We start from the raw sequence: 18,487 nt of genomic DNA on the forward strand, positions 1-18,487 counted from the left end.
CTGGTCCCTTGATTTCGATTATTTGGAGCGAGCGCGATTGTGTGTGTGCGTGTGCGTGTGTGCGCGCGCGTGTGTGTCTGTGTGGGTGAGAGAGAGCGAGAGAGAGAGAGAGAGAGAGTGTGTGTGTGTGTGTGTGTGTGTGTGTGTGTGTGTGTGTGTGTGTGTGTGTGTGTGTGTGTGTGTGTGTGTGTGTGTGTGTGTGTGAGAGAGACCGTGTGTAGGCTATGTGTATTCTATTTAGTCCATAGGTTACTATGTAAATGGTTAAATATAACAGGGTAAGAAAATGACCTTTAGCTTAAGACTAAACATAAAATACAACATATGCTTTTTGTGCAATTATTCGGAGCGCGAATTTAAGATTCAAGATAAGAAACACGTGAGGTAATAAAAAAAAAAGGTAGGCTCATCTCCCTCAAAAGCTGAGAAGAGCATGCCATCTGCTGGTCAGCCATGTTATTGCATGGTACGAATAATCTCACAGAAATACTTGACACTGTCACGTCATTGAATCTATTCATTAGTGATCTGGGACACGTAATTTAAAAATGTACGTGCCAAAAGCACACATTTCTAACAATATGACAGCTTTTGGCCACCCGTTTCTACCTTCACCTTTGATTCTGAGAAATTGTGACAATTCACGGATATAGTTTGAAATTTGTGCTTTTGGCACGAAAAATATTGAAATGACGTTTCCCAGTTTACGAATGAATAGATTAAAGGACGTGACGTGGCAGTGTCACGTATTTCCGTGAGACTGGGTTGTGTCCCAACGTGAAAACTCACCAAGCAATCAATTTCTGGAAGATATGGTTATTTTGGAGTAAACCTGGTTATTGGTCAAACCATTCTGAAAGAGACTGTGTATGATTTGGCTCTTCTCATTCCATGGTAGACGTACAAGAGTCAGATTGGAGACGATGAGGCCAGTCGAAATAAAATATTCAAACCGAATGAAATCAAGTTTCACACTAATCACTGAAGCATTGCCCCCTCGGATGCACCTGGTGGCCTCTTCGCTTCATGAACAGCTTTATGTAAATGGAATGAGGAACTCATCTTTCATTCTTACGGACACTTTCTCTTAAGGACAGAGTGCTAGGTAAGGTTAGGGCCAGCATGCCTTGATACTTGAACAAGTATGTGTATGTGTGTGTGTGTGTGTGTGTGTGTGTGTGTGTGTGTGTGTGTGTGTGTGTGTGTGTGTGTGTGTGTGTGTGTGTGTGTGTGTGTGTGTGTGTGTGTGTGTGTGTGAGAGAGGTTGATGGAAACAGAACAGAAGCGATGGCCAAGGCATTTATGGAAACTTGTTATGTTGTCAAAGGCCAAATTATCTCTGAACCTGTTTAGGAATCCCAACTTATTTGATGTCCATTTGAATGTTTCATTCATCCACTAATTCATCTATCCATGGAGGTGCATCAGTGCAGTGAGCTCTACCTGAGGTGTACAAGTAGTCAGTACAACAGTTAGTATTGTAATATCAGTCAGTGCCTGAACTTATGTGAAATTCGGTCTATCGCTCACCTCAAAGTGCTGACATAATGCAATTTGCTAAGGCGAGAATATGCATGTGTACGTTTTTCAAACGACATTTCCTCTAAATCTATACAGTAAAATCAAATGGTCCCTTGTGTACAAGTAGTCAGTACAACAGTTAGTATGGTCATATCAGTCAGTGCCTGAACTTATGTGAAATTCGGTCTATAGCCCACTTCAAAGTGCTGACATAATGCAATTTTGCAAAGGCGAGAATATGCATGTGTACGTTTTTCAAATTACATTTTCTCTAAATCTATACAGTAAAATCTAATGGTTCCTTGTGTACAAGTAGTCAGCACACCGGTTGATATATCGGTCATATCAGTCAGTGCCAGACGGGTTTCTGTGCAACGTCATCGCAGATGTGCGCGCGCAGCCAGGGGGCAGAAAGCGGGACATTTGTCATTTGTTTACCAGCGGAGTCAGCGGAGAACGAAAATGACAAGGAGCTGTTGTGCTGTAAACCGCACGAATCGGCAAAAGGATGGATGGAAACTGTTTAATATCCCGAGAGGATCTCATCCTTTTGCCAAGAGAAGAAGAAGTTTGTGGCTCCAGGCCATTAAAAGGGCGGATTGGGGTCCCCCTAAAGGCGGCGAGAGTCTGTGCAGCGCCCACTTCGTTTCTGGTATGTTTGTCTTTTCCAACATGAGCTGGATAATGAGTAGGACTGCGTGTGATTTTACCATACTTAATGAGGATATATTAGTGTAATTTACTGACTAACTGGCCAACAAATTTGTCCGTCTTCTACTGAGTTTGTAAAGTTTAACGTTGGCTCGCGGTCGTAACCTATAAGTTTAGCTTTTGTTGTTAAAGTACCAACATTAGCTGCATGGCTGGTGTAGGTTTCTTGGTTCAGGCTGAAAGTCATACAAGAAAGTGTCTTCACAGTTCACACAGCTAATGTTACAGTGTACGATTTTCTTTAACTCTGAACCCGTAACTTAAATGCTTGTGCTATTGGTGCTCATTATGACTGAGCTCGTAAATTAGCAAATAGGTTAAAAAAGGTGAAAATAAACAATAAGCATAGCTAATCTCATTCTTTTTCTCAGGGTCACCGTTCATGGATTGTGATAGTCCAGATTTTGTTCCATCCGTTTTTTCACACAGCAGCAACAGAGACATATCGGGAAAGGTGGCAAGGTCAGTGTCATGTCATCATGTATTTGAAATTTTCTAATTTCTTGGTAGCTTGTTAATTATCTGAGCAAATAAGATATTATTGTGTCTTTCTTTATTATGTTATTGTATTATCTCTTAATGTGTTGATTATTTTGGGTTTTTAACTTAACTCTACTCTGTTTGTCCTAGATATGAAAGAAAGAGAATAAGAGATGAAGATAAGGCCCCTGCTACCTGCCCCACAAGCCAGCCTGAAGCAGATACTGCAGATTCTTCTGAAGGTATGCACAAGTCATACTATTAAAGGGGACTTATTATACCACCAGGTGTGAGTGTGATTAGCCTTACAAGCCGTTTCGAAAATCTGCCTAATATGACATCACTAGTGGGTGTGTCCACCTAGATCTGTGCTGGATAGATCTATCTACCAGCCTACCCAGTGGACTGAAGTAAACATTGCTCATCTATCCAGCACAGATCTAGGTGGACACACCCACTAGTGATGTCATATTAGGCCGATTTTCGAAACGGCTTGTAAGGCTAATCACACTCACACCTGGTGGTATAATAAGTCCCCTTTAAGTGTGTGTTTGTGTTGGTTGGTTGGTTGGTTGGTTGATTGGTTGGTTGGTGGTCAGGTGAGTAGAGTGACAGAGAACCAGACAGATAGTCTGTGTGTTGTGTGTGTGTGTGTGTGTGTGTGTCTGTCTGTGTATGAAAGCTGATGTGTTGCACATGAGTTAATTTATCTCCTTTTTGTGTTGTAGATTAATGTAAGTTTGTGTCCAGAAAAGAGATGCACCAACTCAACCTGCAGTACAACCAGCTCCGTGATGATTATGAAGCTCTGAAAAGAGAACTGTATGACACACAGGAAGAAAATAAACATCTGAAGGAGCAACTGAAGCAGTCCAAGTTTGGGTTTGATTCCATAAAAGACACAAATGCTAAAATATTTTTTTTTACTGGTTTACAATCATTACAAATGGTTATGTGGCTGCTGGATATTGTAAAAAGAAGCACACTTGTGCTTAAGGGTGGGTTAAGTTGGAGGAGAACCACCTCCTTTTGGTTCTAATGAAAGTAAGACTTGGACTCACCAACAGAGACCTAGCCTACAGATTTGGGCTTCCATTCTCAACTGTATCAAAAATACAGACTGGATACCCATGTTGTCCTCAATAGTGAAACCTTTGATAATGTGGCCTAGTAAGGATGCAGTGAGAGCAAACATGCCAAAGTGTTTTAAACCCAAATTTAGGAATTGTCGATGTATTATAGACTGTACTGAAATCTTTATAGAAAGAACACACAATCTTAAAGCAAGGGCTGAAACCTGGTCAAATTATAAGCACCAAAACACAATGAAATATCTAATAGGAATCACACCAGCAGGAGCTATATCTTTTTTGTCTAGTGGGTGGGGAGGTCGTGCCTCCGACAAGGTAATAACTTTAGATTCTGCCTTTTTGGGTAAACTTGAGCATGGTGACGAGATCCTTGCAGATAGAGGTTTCCTTGTTAGAGGACTTGGCCAGTGTAGGAGCAACATTAAGAATACCAAGTTTCACGATGGGGAAATCTCAGTTGCCAGGTTCTTGTGTTGACACTTCACGTCAGTTGTCAAGAGTCTGCATACATGTGGAACGAGTTATTGGTCAGCTTAAAACCTTTAAGATACTGAACACTGTCATACCCATCAGCCAAGTCGATATGCTAGATGACATTTTGACCATATGTGCTGGTCTTACGAACCTTAGGGGGGCTGTGGTGGCCCAGCGATAACTGTGTTCAGAGTCAAGGAGGTGTACATTATTTTCCATGATTGTGTCAGGCTTTTAAGGGCTAATGAGGGCAATGGTGGTCACTTACTACTTGCTCTCACTGTCTCTCTCACTTACTCATCACTCTCTTTCTCTCTGACTATAAAATTAATAACAGTTATGAATAACTAAATTTGATCAGACAGGATCATTCAGAGTACAAAAAGGTTGAGAGCCACGCACGCAGAACTATTTCATTTATTTATGATAATGGTGAAACTGCGTTTAAAGCTGACATGGCAAATATTGAACGTGAACTGAATGTTGTAAATGCAATATATTGAAGGCAATGCAATTAAAATTAAATGTACATCTCAACAATGAATGAGTGTACATAATTAATACTATATGAACTCATTTAACATTTATACCTGGACATTTTTTTTTTCTAGCTTTCAACTAAGTTTTGAGTATTATCATTGTCTGCCGAACTCAAACTGCACTTCTTTCTGGCGATGAACAATATATATCAGTGCTGTTTGTGATTTTACGTAAATGTACATTCAGAAAAAAATAAATGAACACTTAAAGAGTCAGATGTGTTGTTTGTTTGTTGTTGTGTTGACAGTAATGAAGTCAGTTAGATTTTGTCAGGTGTACCTACCTATCCATCTTTGCTCATTACATCAGTTTTTTCTTAAATGCTGTTGTCCAGCTTCCAGTATTTACCATTGTTGGATGGATCTATTTGCATCCACATTTCCATTTTTTGGAGTATCTGGTAATGTTCACACATGGATAGTGAAAGTGTTGGCAGCAGTCTGTGCACTTGATCATTTTGCCAAAGCTTGGCTTTTTGCAGTACAGACATTTGATCTCTTCTGCCAGGTCAGGGTCTTTGCAGCGGCAGACAAGTTCTGGGAGGAGGTGGTCCATGAAGAAAGATTCAGCCTTGGGAAGAGTTTCTTGTAGAAAGGGCTCATCTCTCCGTAGCCGGCAAATGATGCTGCTTGTCTTCGTCCACACCATGAAGTCACACATGTCCATTTGAGAAACATACATTTGTAACTGGATCTGTGAGTAATATGGGTGGGTGGGTCGCAGGTCATAGTTTCCATCAAGGCAAAAGGATGCATCAGTCTCTGACCCCTCTAGTCCCTCCCTGTACTTGTATGGACACTTTATCTCTAGCAGGCCTGTTCCACAGCAGTCACAGGAGAATACCCCATCAGGAGAAGCAGCCAGGTACGGCTCATCTGCTCTCACTGTTAGACCCACTGCTTTTACATCAAAGTTCATGTGTATTTTCTTAATTTCTGTTTCATAATTTTTACGTGCTGTGTCCTCCATTTGCTTTCCCCACTTGACAGCGGGTACAGTAAGATCTGTGGCACCGTATTGCATGTAAAGTAGCCTCGCCGTAAATATTTTTACTTTAACTTTGTTAGCGTTAACTAACATTACGATCGTGCTCCTGATATTGGAAACATCTAAAACAACCGTCAAAACCTGATAAGTTGAGTGAAATTCACGGACATTTCAGTTAGTGTTTTTATGATTTGTGATGCAATGAAAAACAAAGCGATTTTTCAGTAAAATGACATTTTATTGCAACTGTGTCAGGGAGAACTTACAAGCAATACGGCATCTACATTGATATCAGTTCACTCCGAAGCAGGCTTTTGCCCCCTGGCTGCGCGCGCACCTAGTATTGTTTGTACACAAGAAACACGTCTCGTCTCGAGCTTCTCGCTCACAACCAATCACGTTCTTCTGGAGGTCACTAGTTCTTAATTGATTTCAGCTGCGTCTCCCCCGCCTCTCCTCATAAAGCGCCCCCACCGTGACGGATGTTAATCGTTTATTTTGCGTTGGATTGCGTGGGCTGAACAATCCGGACATCGTGGCCACCGACGTGGACCCCCGCCACTGGGACCCCCGCAGTGAGTAATGCGGGGTACTTCCTTCATGAGCACTGCACACATGTTACACTCTCCCCATCTCCTCCTGTCGTCTGTTCTCGCCCCTCTATTGTACATGTTTTACCGCTGGAGGTTAATGTGGATTTGCTGATGGAAGTGGTAGTTTGTGTTGAGTGGTTTATCTATGGGATCGACTGACTAACTAACGCTGCGGACCGCTACAGTACCGACCACCACACTGGGAAGTGTCCTCTGCTCACTGTGGAAGCAGCATGGAAGAACTGCAGCAACTCTGATGGAAACAAGGACCTTCACGCTGTTGAACACAAACTGTTCTAGGCCTACTACAAACCGAGGCGGTCCCACTCGGTTAAAGATCTCGTGGTCAATGCGGCAGACCGCTGGACCTGGACGTCACCTTCTGCAGATACTTCACTGCCCTCAGGAATCCACGGATAACTTGAAACATGTCCGACTCCACATAACCCCACTGAGCCCTTCTGTGGAAACCTGTCTGACTGACCCTACTGACTGGGGACCTGTTGTGTGTTTGGTTGGTCTGGTAGAAGATTTGCTGCTTGTGATCTGCAAGGTGGTCCTGGGTTAGATGCGGTGTCTGACTTGCACACCACTCTCCCAATTCTATTCTTCTCTTTACTACTTTTCTACTTTCAATACACTTGCTGCTGCTGTTGACCGCTGGTGGTGCAATGTGGTTTTTATTCGCGTATGTTCTGTGGACTTTGCATTTGTATTTTAATGAACATGTTTACTGCCTGTTAGACCTCGCCGAGGTCTAACAGGCAGGTCACCTCGGATTGGCAAACCTGTTAGACCTCGCCGAGGTCTAACAGGCAGGTCACCTCGGTTTGGCAAACCTAAACTCCTTCACTGGCAAAATGTAGATGCAAATTAAATGCCAAAATTAACATTTCAATATTTGTTTTGCGTGTTTCACCAATAGCTTCGGAACTAGACGGACCTCATATATAATTTGCTCTTCATAGATGCTGTCAGGCGCCCCCATATAACGTTTTCTGCCCGGTACGAAATAGACCGACCAATAGCAACCCTTTAGGCTATCTAATGTGAGGTTGGATATACGCAACATGTAGAGGTGTTTCAACAACAAAGATGGAAGTTAGTGAACTAAAGACTGTATATGCTCACTAAAAGAACGAACGACTACTACTCAAAGATTTTGAGGAATATGTATTTCTGCATCACCCGTTCCAATGCTATGATTAGTCGAGGCCTATCCAATAGCATAGCATCGACCCATTTTAAATCGCGCCCTTTAGACACGCCCCTTGGAAATTGAACAACGCACTTCAACGCAGAGGATCCAGAAGGATTTCACAACGAGTCCATTGGAAGATATCGAGGAACATGAACATCACCAATGAAGGAGAGTAACGTTTCCACTTGCTATAGGAATTTAGTGAACCACTAAATAGTTAATAATAATAATAATAAAATGTGGTCACCATTTATTGACTTTTTGGTTAAGACTTGCTTTACTAATATAACCGCGTTAAAACCACATTCATTTACTTTTCTTGTGTAGTATCCCACTATTCATTAAATGTTTTTTATAGAAGTAAAAAAGTAATCAATAGAACTATACACATTTGTACAACAATTAATCATTATACAGGATTTGAACATTTTCTATTCAAGCTCATGCTTCATAATATTTCCAAGGATTGCAGAGTACCAAATGATTTATGAAGTTTGTTTTTGTTCAGGAGCGGATTGTACTCCCAGAGGCTTCAACAGAGCGGGTCTGGAGCTGGGAGCTGCAGGTGGATGGTGGCCAGGAGCCGTTCAGTCCTACAGGAACAGACGGGTGAGCCGTGGAACTACACATCCTATAAACTCCTCCTTGGCGTGGTCAAACGGTTCAGAATAAAACTGGAATTCAGTCATTGGTTGTGATTGGCTTGTTAGCCAAGCGTTCTCAGCCACTAGGACTAGTGTCCTTATGAAGATTAGATTTGTGTGTGTGTGGCTGGGTTTGGGAGTTTATAGGAAATGATACTTAAGAACGCACAGAATGGGAGAAGATAAGCTACTGACATCTGAGTGAGCGAGGAGAAAAAAATCTCCAGTGTTTAAATAGATTTTGTCCTGTTTCAGTGTAGAGGTGATGGAGGCGGTCGTCTGGAGGTGCTCGCCGTGAGGTCCGTGGCGGTCGTCTGGAGGCGCTCGCTGCAGGTGGAGGGAAGGCCGTGCAGCCCGACGGATGCAGAACGGTGAGACACAGAACTGCACAGCTGCACATTTATTCTAGGCTTGGTGAATTGTTTAGAATTAAAACTTTGACATGCAGCCACAGCAACTCTGAGGTGTTCTGAAAAATGTCAGATGCATTCTCAGCCACTAGGACCAGCTCCAGGATGTAGGCTAGGTGTGTGTGGCTGGCTGTTGGGTTAAATAATACCTCACTCAAGACTGCACAGTAGGGCATCAGTGAGATCTGTGGGAGCTAAAGCAGAGGAGGAGTTGATTATCTGCATCATGTACGGGGAGAAATGTGCAGTGTGCAAATGGAACGTGTCATTCGCCTTTCAGAAGGACTGAGGCGGAGGTCCTGGAGGCAGAGGCCAGCCTGGAGGCGGTGGTGGCCTGGAGGTCCTGGAGGCGTCCAACCTGGAAGGGGCGGCATGGAGGGCCAGGTGGCGGCTCCTCATCCAGTGAAGTTAAACTCATCTTCAGTGCATCCATGATGAAAGGGGAGAAATGTTCCAGTGTGCAACTGGAACTTGTGTCTCACATTTCAGAAGGGCCTGGAGGTGGCCAACCTGGAAGGCCTGGAGACGGCCGAGGTCCTGGAGGCAACGGCGGTCCTGGAGGCAACGGCGGTCCTGGAGGCAACGGCGGGCCTGGAGGTGGAGGCCAACCTGGAGGTCCTGGAGTCGGTGGGTCTGGAGGCGGCGTCCTGGAGGGCCCGGCGGCGGCGTCCTGGAGGGCCCGGCGGCGGCGTCCTGGAGGGCCCGGAGGCGGCGTCCTGGAGGGCCCGGAGGCGGCGTCCTGGAGGGCCCGGCGGCGGCGTCCTGGAGGGCCCGGCGGCGGCGGCTCCTCATCCAGTAAAGTTAAACTCTTCTCCAGTGCATCATGAACGGGGAGGAATGTCCGGGGTGCAAATAGAACCTGTGTCACATTTCAGAAGAAATGAGGCGACGTTGCGGAGGTCCCGGAGGCGGCGGCGGCGGCGTCCTGGAGGGCCCGGAGGAGGCGGCGGCGGCGGCGTCCTGGAGGGCCCGGAGGCGGCGGCGGCGGTGGCGTCGTCCTGGAGGGTCCGGCGGCGGCGTCCTGGAGGGCCCGGAGGCGGCGGAGGCGGCCTGGAGGGCCCGGCGGCGGCGGCGGCTCCTCATCCAGTAAAGTTAAACTCTTCTCCAGTGCATCATGAACGGGGAGGAATGTCCGGGGTGCAAATAGAACCTGTGTCACATTTCAGAAGAAATGAGGCGACGTTGCGGAGGTCCAGGCGGTTGGCCCGGTGGAGGTCCTGGAGGAGACGGACCCGGCGGTGGAGGACGGCTGGGGGGTCCGGCGGTGGAGGACCGAAGGCGGGTCGTGATTAGACCAACCAGCTCCTCATCCATGGAAGGTAAGCTCTTTCTCCAGGTCAATCTGATCAACGAGAAAATCAAAGAGCGCAGCCATGAACTGGTGGTATCGCCATGTGGGGACTAAACTCTAATGTTTAACTCAAGTAACTGCAGTGTTTTCCACAGCACTGTATGGTTAAGGCCGTCTTAACAGTAGGGCCCCGCCTTGACTACCAATGTAGAAAAATTATATACAAATAATTATGCAATAACATAGTGCAAAACTCGTAGGGAAAGAACATACTTTCCTCAAGTACAATATAGATAAATAATTTGTCGGTAATACTGTATACTGTTCAAAACAATAGTCGTGCCATAAAGCATTTTGAATGCAATTGAAAAGGCGGTTGTATGTATTATTGTGAACTGAAACCCTCACCGAAGACCCCCCCCCCCCCCCCCACCAACTTGACTAAGACATTGTCTGGGGAAACACTGAACTGGGTTGTATCACTTAGTAGTGAGTACACTAGGGTAGCTGGGTTATCTCCAAATGGAAACTGAGTGTTACCACCAACTGCTCCACCAGGATTGAAGGAGTCACTGGGGATGAAGACCACTGCTCAGGGGCTGACGACCCCCCCCCCCCCCCCCCCCAACTCATCTTTCCGGAGAAGGTATATAAATCTACAGCTGATGTGATTAAAGTTCTGCAGTTCAGATCCGCTGATAAATGGTCCCATACCATATCCACAGCGTCCTCATGGTGCAGGCGGTCAAACCTCCACCTCTTTGAAGAGACCAAGCAGCTTAATGACTGACTGACTGGTTCTTTATACTCCGGACCTCGTCCCGGAGCAGAGGACGGACCTAAGGCCTGCAGCGCAGCAGACTAGAGACTCTCTGTGGAACCGGTAAGATATTGGATTCACCATCTTGTGGACATTTTCATTTATTCAACAAGGTTAGTTTTGGTTGGCTGGTATGTTGCTTTGATACTAGGGGCTTCTTCTGTAACAAACTTTCTAGAGAATAAGATCTGACTTCAGCCAATCAGTGGGATGTCCTTGAACAAGAGCCAATGGCTGAAGGGGCTCAAACGCATTCTTTTGACTCGCTCCTCTACTATTGCTGTACTCAAGCTGGATGGCTATTTTGCTCCTTCTACTGACAAAATCAAGTCTGCCACCTGGTGGCCGATGAGGGTGTAGCAACTCGGGGTACATTGGAAACATGATAAGAAGAGCCTGTTTTTTATGGTTGGATCGTACACCTAAATGTTTTTTCATCAAAATATCGCCAAACCCCATGTTGGACAATGCTTGTTTTCATCCTTTCTATGTTTAGCTTTGATTTATCCTTACCTTTTCTTGTGACCCATTCCCCTTAGGTTCAATTTAGTTGACCTCTCCTTCAGGCGACTTAAAGGGAGACCAGAGGTGCGGCAGCTGGGTGTCATGGTGCAGAGACCCAACGCTGGTAAATATTTACTTCCTCCTTGAACAGACCTAACGCGTCAAACGGAAATTATATAATCCCTCCTGATCTTTATAAAGGTCTGAAGACCAGTCTTTTCTGTGAACATCTCCACTGACTAGTGTGCTCTTAATTAAATTAAAGTTAATTAAATGCAGTAACTCCAATGCACCTGGAGGCTCGTATTGACATTTTTTGAAACCTGATTCTCCAGCACTAGGACTGTTGCGGTAAATAAATGCTTGTTTTTTCGCTAATTTAAGTCTATGAAATCAAATGCTGATTGAGACCAGATGGGGCTGTTCCTGTATTTATAGACATTTGTTTACCTTTGAAACTGATTCTACTTTTTGCATCAATTTACTTCACAGTACTGAACTACACCAGTGTGTCCTACTCCCCATAAACCCTGAGGATCCCTGGCTACACCAGCACATTAATCCACACCCAATATTAACACACAGTGCACACTCTATAGAGCTTGTAAGTCCGCTCCTTGCGGCGGGACCTCGTGAGATCGTAAGATATGACTGGGTTTCAATGGAGAGAAAGTATTTATTTTCTCCATTATGTTGCAGCACATTTTGGGGGAAGAATGTTTGAATCAATCTTTGTCATTTATTTCTGTACTCCATATCTGTAATCCCAGCTGTTGTATTTTAACACGGTAGCTGGGAACCCTCTTTATAGGGAGCGACTAGAGGGACGAGGCTGGAAGCAAACCTGAGCCTGGATCTTAACCTTCTTTCTAAACTAATGCCGCAATTTAAACGCAAATAAAGTGAGGCCTAAAGTAACTTGACTTGCTTGCCTAAACTCGCTTGTCTAAACTTGCTTGCATTAAACCTAAACTCGCTTGCATAAAACCTGAACTCGCTTGCCTGAACTCGCTTGCCTGAACTCGCTTGCCTGAACTCGCTTGCCTGAACTCGCTTGCCTGAACTCGCTTGCCTGAACTCGCTTGCCTAAACTCGCTTGCCTAAACTCGCTTGCCTAAACTCGCTTGCCTAAACTCGCTTGCCTAAACTCGCTTGCCTAAACTCGCTTGCCTAAACTCGCTTGCCTAAACTCGCTTGCCTAATACCTGAACGCGCTTGCATAAAACCTAAATTCGCTTAGCTTGACTCACTTGCCTGTACTCGCTTGGCTAAACTCGCTTGCATAAAACCTACTTTCTAAACCTAATGCCGCAATTTAACCGCAAATAAAGTGAGGCCTAAAGTAACTTGACTCTCTTACCTAAACTTGCTTGCCTAAACTCGCTTGTCTAAACTTGCTTGCATAAAACCTAAACTCGCTTGCATAAAACCTGAACTCGCTTGCCTAAACTCGCTTGCCTAAACTCGCTTGCCTAATACCTGAACGCTCTTGCATAAAACCTAAATTCGCTTAGCTTGACTCACTTGCCTGTACTCGCTTGGCTAAACTCGCTTGCATAAAACCTAAACTCGCTTAGCTTGACTCGCTTGCCTGTACTCGCTTGGCTAAACTTGCTTGCCTAATACCTGAAGTCGCTTGCCTAAAACCTAAACTTGCTTGTCCAAACACGTTACGCAAAGTTAACCATCCATAATCTTTAACCCAAACCAGACTTGTCCCTGGGTCGCTCCACTTTAATTTAGAAGTTTCTTCTTTTACCTCATCTGCGTTTTGAGTTTCATTCTTTGAGGGCTTGAAGTGCTTTGGAGGATATTTTAACCTTTGTTTGCCGCATCAATAAACATGCTTTATCTTTACCCGTTTTGGATTGCATTTCTATGTGTAATCCGGCCAAATGTTCAGTGTCCTTACATGTAATGCCTATGGTCTGACGATAATCTGACCTCTTCATGAAGCAGAATGTGTGTGAATGTTGTCCCGTGAGCTCCAGGCTCTCTGTGGGCCTGTCAACGTCTCTTTAGCAAAAGGTTGGAGAGTGAAATTCATTTTTGTGCCATTTTCATGTGTTCCTGAGTATTTCAGACCTGTGGTGTTTCACATGAGACCTTAATGGGAACTTTTCTTTTTCTGCCTGCATACGTAATGCCTACATTAGTAGGGTGATCACTGTTGATCCCAATATTGATCATTAACCACCTCATTCTTTTTTTCATCAATTTACTTCACAGTACTGAACTACACCAGTGTGTCCTACTCCCCATAAACCCTGAGGATCCCTGGATGGCTACACCAGCACATTAATCCACACCCAACATTAACACACAGTGCACACTCTATAGAGCTTGTAAGTCCGCTCCTTGCGGCGGGACCTCGTGAGATCATAAGATATGACTGGGTTTCAATGGAGAGAAAGTATTTATTTTCTCCATTATGTTGCACCACATTTTGGGGGAAGAATGTTTGAATCAATCTTTGTCATTTATTTCTGTACTCCATATCTGTAATCCCAGCTGTTGTATTTTAACACGGTAGCTGGGAATCCTCTTTATAGGGAGCGGCTAGAGGGACGAGGTTGGAAGCAGACCTGAGCCTGGATCTTAACCTTCTTTCTAAACCTAATGCCGCAATTTAACCGCAAATAAAGTGAGGCCTAAAGTAACTTGACTCTCTTACCTAAACTTGCTTGCCTAAACTCGCTTGTCTAAACTCGCTTGCATAAAACTTTAACTCGCTTGACTCGCTTGCCTGTACTCGCTTGGCTAAACTCGCTTGCATAAAACCTAAACTCGCTTAGCTTGACTCGCTTGCCTGTACTCGCTTGGCTAAACTCGCTTGCCTAATACCTGAAGTCGCTTGCCTAATACCTGAAGTCGCATGCCTGAAGTCGCATGCCTAATACCTGAAGTCGCTTGCCTAAAACCTAAACTTGCTTGTCCAAACATGTTACACAAAGTTAACCATCCATAATCTTTAAACCAAACCAGACTTGTCCCTGGGTCGCTCCACTTTGAGAAGTTTCTTCTTTTACCTCATCTGCGTTTTGAGTTTCATTCTTTGAGGGCTTGAAGTGCTTTGGAGGATATTTTAACCTTTGTTTGCCGCATCAATAAACATGCTTTATCTTTACCCGTTTTGGAATGCATTTCTATGTGTAATCCGGCCAAATGTTCAGTGTCCTTGCATGTAATGTCTATGGTCTGACGATAATCTGACCTCTTCATGAAGCAGAATGTGTGTGAATGTTGTCCCGTGAGCTCCAGGCTCTCTGTGGGCCTGTCAACGTCTCTTTAGCAAAAGGTTGGAGAGTGAAATTCATTTTTGTGGCATTTTCATGTGTTCCTGAGTATTTCAGACCTGTGGTGTTTCACATGAGACCTTAATGGGAACTTTTATTTTTCTGCCTGCATACGTAATGCCTACATTAGTAGGGTGTTCACTGTTGATCCCAATATTGATCATTAACAACCTCATTATTTTATGATTTTTTTCAATAAGGATTACAATTCATGTAATTTATGAGCATATTTGCAAATGGCTCCAAATATCAGATTGTGTAAAAACTAATGATGTAACCTGCTTGATTTAAAGAAAATAAAACATCCAAATATTATAAACCTGTTTTGTGTTGCTCTCTTACCATGTGGAAATGAAACGCAGATAGATATGTTTAGCTCTGATTTGCTGCCTCATTTTGGTGTGGTGCTGGGATTTGTTTAATATACTATTATCATTTCCAGGATAAGTTAATAACCTAGTATAGCCTACCCGGAAAAGAAGGGATATGATGGCCTGGGCAGGCTGTTTCAGTGTCCTGTCAACATATTGTGAGCGGATTTGTGAACGTTCTCGGTGAGGGAAATTCAATTGTAAACGTTAATCAACATGCAGGACCATTCAGCGGACACTTGACATATTTCTCACCAACAGAACGGTCACTCTTTGCGCTTCTTGTGATTTTAAAGTTCTGGCGCCCCCTACTGGAGTTCTTTGATATTTCGTGACCTCGGTCACATTTCTTCCTCAACTCTCCTTTCTTGGCCAAGAGATCTGACATCTGTCTCTCTATCCGTGTCTCTCTTTCTCTCTGGCTCTCTCTGTCTCTCTCCTTCGCCCTCTCTCTGTGTGTCTATCTCTCCTTCTCTCTTAAGCCCACCACACACCGGCGCTGCGGTGCGCATTTTACGCGCGTCAATTGCCGCCCCTATAGCACCAATGCCCAGCTTGAGCCATTTCGCAACCAAAATCGGTGTTTACCGGCGGTAACCACAGATTTTAAGGCATATAAAAGGCGTTTTAAGGCATAGAAAACATTTCAGTACCACGGTTCGGTTTCAGATCATTTTCTGGCAGGAGGGAAACGACTGAAATGTCCTATATTTGCCCATGTGAAGGTGTTTCAGCTGGTAATAGACACTGGATGGGATATAATCTATGTAATGTGATACTCATGAATGTTATCAACTCATTTTAAGGCATATAAATCATTTCAGTACCAAGATTTGGCTTCAAATCATTTTCTGGCAGGAGGGAAACGACTGAAATGTCTTTTATTTGCCCATGTGAAGGTGTTTCAGCTGGTGATAGACACTGGATGGGATATAATCTATGTAATGTGATACTCATGAACAGGGCCGTTGCACCAAATCCTGGGCCCCTATACAAGAGGTACTGATGGGGGGGGGGGGGTAGAGAACAATTGTTGACGGGGGGGGGGGGAGACGAGGCCGTGTGCGGCGGGGGGGGGGGGGGGAGAGAACAATTGTTGACGGGGGGGGGGGAGACGAGACGAGGCCGTGTGCGACTCCTAACACTATGGGCTGGTGTATGATTCGAGTTTCTTATTTTTTTTATTTATCACCAATTAAAAATTCCAAAAATACATGCGGAGCTGAAATGTACAGATCAAACGCCACGTCACAAGGCATATAATGGGCTACAATCAAATGATTCCATTGCTCTTGTGTGGGAGGTCGCTTTCGAGCTGCACTTGGTGTGTCCACTCTGATTTTAATTCAACCATCGTGGTTAAAATGTTCTTATATTGATCAATGACAAGACATGGCCTACTCTAGTCATGCGGAGACCAGCGGGTGTCGGAGAATTTCTGCAGCCGTTTTTTTGTTGCGATTGTTTGCCGTAAAGCACTGTATAGGCGCTTCGGTGAGGCTGTGAGATGAAGTTCATTGTTTATTGGACCGTGTCTAGTTACAAAAATTCCTAACGGTGCACAATCGGAAAGAGAGCGTGGTTTCTGCAGTGAACGTAGACTGCTGCGGGAAACTGCTGCGATGCGTTCCTGAACGCTGCACGCTTTCCCACCATCATCATTGTTGGAGCCATTTCTGCTGTTTATGATTTATTTGTGATATTTGTATTGTTTGGTAATTTCTGTTATTTTGGAATATTGTAAGTATCGCGATCTAGACTCTGATGTGATGTTTGGTGTAGCCTGTGTCACAGGGTGCTTAGTGTTGGGCACCGTTTGGGTGTCTAAGCCCCGCCCTCTTTGGTGATTCACCTTTACTTACAGGTAACAGGTGGTGGGTTGTTTGAATGAGTTGGCGGGTGTAGAAGGACACAGTTTTTGACCGTGGTCTATATCGTGTTTGTTGCAAACCCTAAGTTGTGTACAATAAAAGCTGGAACTCGAAATACTGAACTCGCGTACTGAACATCTATCTACCCTCGTCAAAGTGGATCCATGCGAAATCGCGTTGGATGCCACAACAATCATACTGCCAAAAATATGCCGTCGTATGCACGCGTTTTTCGCGGCATGGTCGGCGCGTTTCCACTGCCCGAAGTTAATTGCCTGCTTGAGCTAGCACCCCGATTTACCCTCTCGGACCCTACACACATTTGCGGTTTATTTGGTTTCATTTTGAATCTGTAAATGCGACAGCTCCGGTTCCAGGGAGGTGCTTGGATAGAGGTGTTGCTGCGCTGTCTCTACAGAGACAACGCGGCAATATCATCATGAGCAGTTCTAAAGTGAAATCCGCGAGCTGCTGATCATGTGAGAGAAGGTTATGCAGTCACATTAAAAAATACCTTGAAAGATGGTAGGCCTACGATCTACGAGAGACGCAGAGGAACTTTCTTTATGAGACTTTTGTCCGGATAAAAAAAACAAGTGCTCAGCAAAATGAACAATAAGCTGACGTTTTTGCACTTGTAAATAGTTAATTTCGTTTGTAGCCTTTACTCAGACGTGAGCTCATTCTTGCATGCGGGTGTCCGGCTTGGCAGTGTAAAAAGGCCTATACATCATCCTGCCCAACAATATGGGCAGGATCTAGACCAAGCTCTCCTAATCGGGTCAGCAATAGCCGGGTTTCAATGCCCAGAATCTGCGTTTGAATGCTACTGAATTAATGGAATGTTGCATTTTTTGTTTTACATCAAAGATTCTAAATTGCGCGCCAATCAATGAAACCTTATTCGGAATCAGATACAGTTGGCTCTCTTTGCTGCACATTAAGATAAATGTAGTTGTCACACAAGCTATTTTGGTAATAATTTCAGGGGGGAAAATGCCTTGAAAAAATGTAGTAGTGCGTTCAGGATAAGGACTAATGTAGCATATGTCAGCTATAGGCCTAATCAATTGTGTTTTAATATCTTTAGCATTCATATTATTGCAGTCTAATCTTTTCGTAGGCTATTCTGTTGATGGCCTTGATGGGGAGATATTTTAACGCTTTTTAACCCCATTTTCCTGCATCATTCCTGCGTCGCCCCCTCACGGAGCCCATTTCAGCACCGTGTCAGTAGACGGTTACAATCCTACGAACGTCGTGAGTGCAGTGAACGCACGTTCGAAGCGCTCCAAATAAATGTACGATGGCTTGCAAGATCCATCGTGAAAATCGTACGAGCATCGTTACCGGGAAACGGGGCCCGGATGCCCATGATCCTCTGTTTGTGCTTACATTGATAGATAGATTTTGGCTCTTATTATGAATATTCATGACATGCAAACATCTCGCCTCTGCTAGGCTATCAGCACTGTCCATAACACACGCACGCACAAAGACAGGACAGGAACACACACGGCCACGGTGGAGAGGTCATCTCTCTTATGACGTCACAATGAGCTGCATAACTTTGGAATTTTTTTCTAAGAATCTTTAACGTTTGCATGTCTACTGTTGCACACATATTGAAAAACGCTTCTGAACAAAAGACATCGCTCGACGATTTCCCTCTGATTATTAAT

The 18,487-nt window shown here is 44.4% G+C and overlaps 2 protein-coding genes and 1 long non-coding RNA gene across 3 annotated transcripts in view; 1 reads left to right on the forward strand and 2 right to left on the reverse strand.

Moving 5' to 3' along the window:
* Positions 1 to 189, reverse strand: part of aatka (apoptosis-associated tyrosine kinase a) — a 27,705-nt gene extending 27,516 nt beyond the window's left edge. Inside the window, exon 1 of the mRNA XM_060076827.1 lies at positions 1 to 189. This exon is cut by the window's left edge and continues 651 nt beyond it. The gene's annotated coding sequence lies outside the window, so the exon portion shown is untranslated.
* The window catches only part of LOC132475672 (somatostatin receptor type 2-like), a 317,638-nt gene that overhangs the window by 128,122 nt on the left and 171,029 nt on the right, over positions 1 to 18,487 (reverse strand). The window lies entirely within an intron of this gene.
* Positions 9,603 to 12,169, forward strand: LOC132475757 (uncharacterized). The gene is made up of 7 exons (XR_009529982.1): positions 9,603 to 9,647; positions 9,689 to 9,738; positions 9,819 to 9,971; positions 10,502 to 10,589; positions 10,669 to 10,826; positions 11,303 to 11,391; positions 11,760 to 12,169. It is a non-coding gene; the product is annotated as an uncharacterized LOC132475757 (long non-coding RNA).

This window comes from Gadus macrocephalus, chromosome 2, assembly GCF_031168955.1.
Source record: "Gadus macrocephalus chromosome 2, ASM3116895v1".
NCBI lineage: Eukaryota > Metazoa > Chordata > Actinopteri > Gadiformes > Gadidae > Gadus > Gadus macrocephalus.